The following is a 6879-nucleotide window of genomic DNA, read 5'->3' as shown; positions in this document are numbered from 1 at the left end:
AGAGTAATACGGGATCCCTTTTAGGGTCGAGTATTTTACACGGCAACTGCTACATTTCACCGTGTTATGCCAAAAAAAAAATGAAGCTGTAGCAACACACGGATATCTCTACTACTTAAAAAGACTAAACTGGTTCCTTATTCTGCCAATACGTTTCGTCGTTTCTTCGTCGTTGCGCTTCGTCGTCCGACGTCCACATGGGCCAGGCCCATGAAATATGCACTTTCAGCTCCTCCTCTCCTACCCAATGAAATCCAGATCAAACGCCCTCCGCCGGCTCCGCCGTGCCTGCTCCATCCGGCCAAGCTCCACCCGCTCCATAAGATCGACCGCCATCGCCATGGACTCATAAAGGAGAGAGGCGGCGCCCCCAAGAACTACTGGGTCGCGGCGGCCCGTTCGCCGGCGCGCGCGCGTGCACCGGTGGCATGGCGCTCCGTAGAACTCGCCTGCCCGCGTCGAGCGCGTGTCCGATGGGGCCTGCTTCACGCCGGCGAGGTGTGCCAGCGTCGCTGTATTTTCTTGCGGCTCGTCTCCACCGACGGCCAGACCGTGGCCCTCGCTGGCGCCCTGCTCTGGGACGTCGCCTGCAGGTACGCTGGCCGAACCCTGAACCTATTCTTTTTGTTCCCCTGGTTCAGTTTTATCGCCGATATATCAGCTTCTCCGGACAGGAGTCGACCACATCTGCTGGGAGCTACCTTGGGAGGGACAACAGTTTTCAGGTACCCGGGATGCTCTTATAGTGTTGGTTGAGGACACTCTTATTCGTGGGCTTGGATAGCTGTATAGTATACTGGTGCCAGGGACGAGCGTATCAATTTGATAAGGATTAATGGGGGCTAGATAGGCTGAAACTGCAATTTGGTTAATACTTGGGTGCATTTGGTGGTAACGCTGCCAGTGTTTATGTGGTTTTAATGGATGACTATTCTGCTGGACAAGAAAAGTACAGTCTCTCCTTCACGTAATCTCCAACCCTCAGTCACGATAGTTTCCATGTTAAATTGGCCCAGGTGGAGTGGCCTAGGTGGAGTGGATTTGGATTATACATTATTGCTACCAGCGATATGAGGATCGGAGATTGAAGAAGATGAATCATGTACTGGCAGCTTGGTTGCGTTGTATGTAGAAATTTTGCTTCACAAAGAGCCTTAAGGCAGAAGTTGTCCATATACCAGCTCCCTAGATTGTACCATCCCTGTCCCTAACCCACAGTAAGTTGTTTTTAGATTGTTGGTCAACTGAAACAGGTAGTACCTTATGTGACCCTGAAACTATGTGCTCCTCTTTCGGCTATCTGGATTTGATTCTTGAACAACTTCAGTTATTTTCAATGTACACTGCAGAATTCACTTGAAGAGGGTTCCCTCTGATTCTGCATATATTCACTTTGATTCGTAGTATAACGACTCACGTGATTATATTAGACTGCTACGGACGAGTCTCAACCTGTATATATTCAGGGCCTGCAAACGAGGACCGTCGATCCTAGGAGGCCAGCACATAGCATCAGCGTCATGGCGGCAATCAAGTATTGACTTTGACTTGCAGCTCAAAGATAAGGCGGCCGCGCTGGCTTCAAAAGCTCCGGTTGTCAGGTCCAGTGAGCCCGGGAAGAACCTGACACCATCAGCTGCTCTCATGTCCTCTGCCGACAGTTTGTCGCTGCCTTTATCATTGCCCCACCTCCACCGACTCCACCGGGAGGGAAGGGCAACCGAGGAGCCGAGGTGGAAGACGAAGAATTGAAGAATCGGTAGATCATGCTCTTCCCACTGGTGGCATGGATGTCCAAGACAACCTTGGTATGTCCCTAGCAATTTTTTATTTTAACTTTTTCTTCTCCAAAACTCACATCAAGTTTTTTGTTTAAAAGAGTTTAGTTCAAAACAATTAATCTTTTGAATATACACTTTTAAATATGATTTTTTATAGTACGTTTCTATTACACTGGAAACTTGGAAAACACATTACATAAGCAACTAGATAATACCTTGAACGTTGCCGCGGTTAGCCAAAATATAACAGTTGAAGAGATGTGTATAAGGAATAAAGGTCAAAGAAAAGTGGAGTGCTTTTGCATTTTATAGTGATGTACACTGCATCAATCTTAAGATCCCGCCTGCAGTCATTTGGTTTCAGAGGTAAGTGCTCTTTATCTTATTGCAATTATCTTTTCTCTGTATAATAGATAATTTTTGTTCTCTCAGTAATCACCGAGGAAGACTAACTGCAAATCAGCATCTTATCTTGTGATTATGAATTTATCTTTCCATACCTTCATACCTTCATTATCTTTCAATTACCGAGGGGCTACTCTATGGAATTATGAATTTATCTTTCCATACCTTCATATAGTAGTCTAGCTCATGAGTTTCCTAACATTTCCTAGAGTATAAGTTTAGTAATTTATAGCTGGGACTATCCTGCCTTTTATTGATGATCTAGACTGTAGACATATCTCCTGGTACTTGATAGGAGTCTTTACCCTAAAAACAATGTCAAGGATTATGTGCCAATCTTTGATTAAATCCTAAAATGATTTCTTTGGTAGATTGGATTGTTCCTATTCCAGGATGTACTGAGGATGTCTTAGGTGGAAAAAAGAATTGCAATTGTATTTATTCATCAACTAATTTGATCAGTTTTCCTTTCACGTCATGTGAGAATTTGAATTAACAGAGCGCTGATGTTTATTTCTGTCCAATTATAAAATATTCAAACTTACGTCACAACATGATATGAACTGTGTGGAGAGCTATGTGCAATACCTTTACAATTGGTTGCTTAAGCATTACCAAGAAGAGACGGATTTTTTTTTCGAGAAAACGCAAGAGATTTTGCGTTTCATTTCATTGAACAGGAAGAAGACATCGGGGTACAACCTCCAGAAGGAGGGACACACACACACACGACCGTCCTCACCAAGCGACAACAACTTGGTAAGGAGCTGCCCTCTACAGACTTCAAAGACAAAGACATTAGGCCTCGCCAAGCCTAGCCTCCAACCAAGAATGGCGAGGCAACGGGGCTCAGGGCAGCAGGGCAGTCATGGAGATGAAACGTCCCCAGAAGAGACGGATTTCATGGTCAAGAGTCATGACAAGGCAGCAATGGAGCGCCTTGATCTTGTTTCATCGACGCCTTTCAAAGGCATTTCATATACAAAGACTGTGAAAGATGCAGATAGGAAGTTCGAGAATACGGTTCAATGGGGAATTGTTTTAGCATCTCAGCATGAGAGGTATGGAGTTAAAATAGACATTTTCATTTTATTTGTTATTTTTAGCCTTTTTGGATTTGAAATTTATTTCTTGCAATTGAAGGTATTTGACTGAGGTGGTGTTCTAGAAGCTTGCTATTATTTTTTAACTACCCAAAGGATGAAGCCATTTTATATTAGGCTCAATGATGACCAAAAGAGAGTCGCTGCTATGGATGTTTTTGTTCCCCTTCTGTTTCTTTATCATGGCCATAATTTGGATTATCATATTATTATTGATGGTTGTTCTTTCGGTTCTCCTACAAATATTGTCTTTAGATGTATCGTTAGATGACAGGCTGTTGCTGCTGCAGGGATACTACTTTTGCTTTGTCGTGAGTGTGATTAATGCTAAATTCAGACTAAATGTTTTGTATTGAACCGAATGTTGAATTCGGCAACACCGTGCCTTCTAATTTTTGCCCTTACCATCCATCATTTTCCAATGACATAACATTCTTTTGTCCTTTTCACGTGTTGATTACTAAGTTCTGATAAATTTTTTTGGGGAAGTTCTGAAATTTTTAGTATAAGTGCCATCATAAAAGTATGATGTTAGATGCAACTTTCCCTAAATTAGGATCCAAGTTCTAATGTTTGTTTTCTGAATTTGGAAAATTATCCAAAAGGCTAAAGCATATGAGGAATCTCTGCATTCTTTCTACCTCTTTCCATATACGAGGGCAGAGGATGTGAGGCAAGTACTGCTATATTTTTCTTTAATGAGTAGTAGCAATCTGACGGGCTACACAAATTAAATGTAGGTATTAGAAAGGAAACTTTAGTGGGCGTGACACGAGTTATTTTAGGTGTGGTACACATCAGTATAACAGTCAGATAGAACATGCTAGCATCTTTTATTCTGATTGTATATTATACATCCTCGGTAAACCATTTTATTCAAGGGAATATTTCTAGACTGGAGCGTGTTTTCCTACTGCCTGTGCTGTTTGATACCACTTATGTCTATGCATAATCTTTCTTGTGTGTGGATCTACTGTTAGGCACAGTAGCAAGAACATAAGGAAATTTAGCTATTATTGGTAATGAGGGAATGTGGAGAGAGATTTCAGCTGCTGTTTATGTGGTGGCGTGCTTGGCACTTAAGTGCACATGCGGGACAAGTTTTGTGATCATTTGTAGCTGTAATGGAAGTATTGTCTCATCGTTAGTTCACTGGTTGAGCTAAAGCTGTCGCTCTTGAAGTGACTAGACAGGCTACAACTTCAGCGTCCTCCCATCATTCAACTGGGTATGTTCAGGTATGTTCCATTTTGTTACCTTCTACCTATGTTTCAGCAGCTGGCAGAAATAATCATCTAATTTTGTCTGCATTATCTAAGAATGCAAGCACATATTTTATATTCCGAAGGTTTAATAGAGCAAGCACAAACTTGATTGCTGTCCCGCATGTGCACATTCTTAAGTGTATTTTTGTAGCTACCAGCTCTTGCATTATTGCACATTCTGCTACAATACTTTATGATATGTTTGAAACTACTACTTCTAGCATTGCCTATCAATGGTCTCTTGAGCATGTCTACACGGTGGTCCAGTAACTGTTTTTTCTTGCAGCATTATACAAACAAGAAGCTGACATAACAATGCGAAGAGATGTATACTGCCTCCAGTAGTAAAACACACATGGTATGTTCTTTATTAGAGCTTGGGAAAAATGCAACTTTTGTTAAAATGTAATTGTTTAAGAGGATTTTTCAAGCAACATAACAGAAGACTGCAAGGCAAATCTGGAGAAATAACATCGTAATTATTTACATACTCAGTTTCTATTTTACGTAAAGCACGGTGAATCATTCTTGTGATGGTACTTTGGGCCCTCAGTCCTGACCGTGAAATTGACTACGACGGGGATGATTATAGTGTGTCTGCGAGGTTGCCTCTAATATGAAACCAGGTCCAAACTATGTTCAGCCTAACATACCTCGCTGGAGTGATTTGTGTAGTGTGTGAATCTTAAGATGAGGTTAGATGCTGCCCAACAAGAACTTGGATAGGAACATCGGTGTGATGTCAATCTGCAAATCGTTAATAAAGCCTTGTAATTGTTTTGTTCCAGGTTGATATATACGTTTTTTTTCTCACCATTGGTGAACCCAAGGAGCACCGATATGTTCATGGAATCTTCAGCTGCAGCTGATCTGAGGTACCATCCATTTAGCCGAGGTACCATGGATGCAAGGTGGAGCGGGAGGAGAATTTGTGCACCAGCCGTGGTCTCCTTGATGTTGCACTCATTATATATGGAGAACAAAAATATGTATTAAAGAAATCACGGTGGTGCATTTGTTCTGAGTATCTAACATGATCATCGAGTATGCATTAATTCATTTTACTCCAATAGTTTTTGTTGTATGTCAAATGACTGGATGTTTTAAATATCCTCAAACCGGTGCATACATTGCATGTCCTCACAAGCATAATCTAAAACCATGGCTTGTATGCTCGGCAGCTGTAGTTTCAATGCACTTTCATCGACGAGTTGATTTTTTCTATCCCGTTGCAACGCACGGGCATTTGTACTAGTAGAATATGAAAAACTGAAAACTAGCTATAAAGCAATTCAGGTGACTGATATTTATGGTGTTAGAAATCTGACAACTATATATAAAAAAAGTTCTCAAATATTTGTTTCGTTTCCGTAAATTAATATTCAGCAAAAAAACAATCTGACGCAAAGTTCGGGCATATATTTCCTACTAGTAATTTTTTTAAGGCACTTGGTAAACTGATACTCCTTCCATCTCGGTTCGTCGTATGTTTTGCATTGCGGCCCCCCATCGACACCCGCCGCCGGCTGGGGTCACCCGCTGCTGGCCGAGACACCCGCCGCGCCTCCAGCCCCGCCCCCGCGGTCAACTCCAGGTCACCGCCGTCGGCCAACACCTCTGCCACCAGCTTACCGAATCCCAGGGCTAAGCGCCGCCCTCGGCCCTCCCCGCGTTCATCCGCAGCCTGCAGTTCTCAACCACGTGGCCGTCCTCGTGTGCTTCGCGCGCCACCCGCGGATGGCCGGATTCCACCACCGGAGTCCAGCGCATGCCGCCCGGAGTTCACTCTGCTCATTTCGAGGATTTCGGAGGTCCACGTGAAGGCTTGTACAGGTACGACTCGGGCCGCTTACAACCTGTTCGATAGAATGTCAACATAACTCTCCACAACATCAGTTGTAATTAGTTCATATTCATAAGCAGCCGATGATGAGTAATTAGCTTGGGTTGTTGCAGAGAGATCAGTTCTATACTTATGAACATGTGGCACTAGAACTGCTAATTAGGATGGATTTTGTGTTTGTGTGTTTGAGCACGCTCTGTCCCGCACATGAGTGTGCTGTCACCATGAGCAGCGTGCTGTCATGCTGAACTGGACCATGAAAGCATTATTTCGTGCTGTCATGGTGAACTATCTCTGGAATGTCATCTGATGATGCAATTGTTCAAATGTGGCTCCAAGTAAATGTTTCTGCTGAAAAAGGTACCTAGATTAGCATGAAGGCAGTGTGATGCTTGCATCCTTGCCTGGGATGCACGTCGCTGTGCATGCGCGCGTGATATGGTTCCTCGATTTGGCAATCTCGTGTATGTGCTTCATCGCGC

The 6879-nt window shown here is 43.1% G+C and overlaps 1 long non-coding RNA gene across 1 annotated transcript; it reads left to right on the top strand.

Annotated features, from left to right (window-relative positions):
• Positions 1-557: 557 nt before the first annotated feature.
• LOC124674161 lies at positions 558-5747 on the top strand. Its single transcript, XR_006992951.1, has 2 exons — positions 558-3247; positions 3330-5747. It is a non-coding gene; the product is annotated as an uncharacterized LOC124674161 (long non-coding RNA).
• Positions 5748-6879: the final 1132 nt, after the last annotated feature.

Source organism: Lolium rigidum, chromosome 7, assembly GCF_022539505.1.
Source record: "Lolium rigidum isolate FL_2022 chromosome 7, APGP_CSIRO_Lrig_0.1, whole genome shotgun sequence".
Lineage (NCBI taxonomy): Eukaryota > Viridiplantae > Streptophyta > Magnoliopsida > Poales > Poaceae > Lolium > Lolium rigidum.
This window is presented reverse-complemented; position numbering and strand designations above follow the sequence as displayed.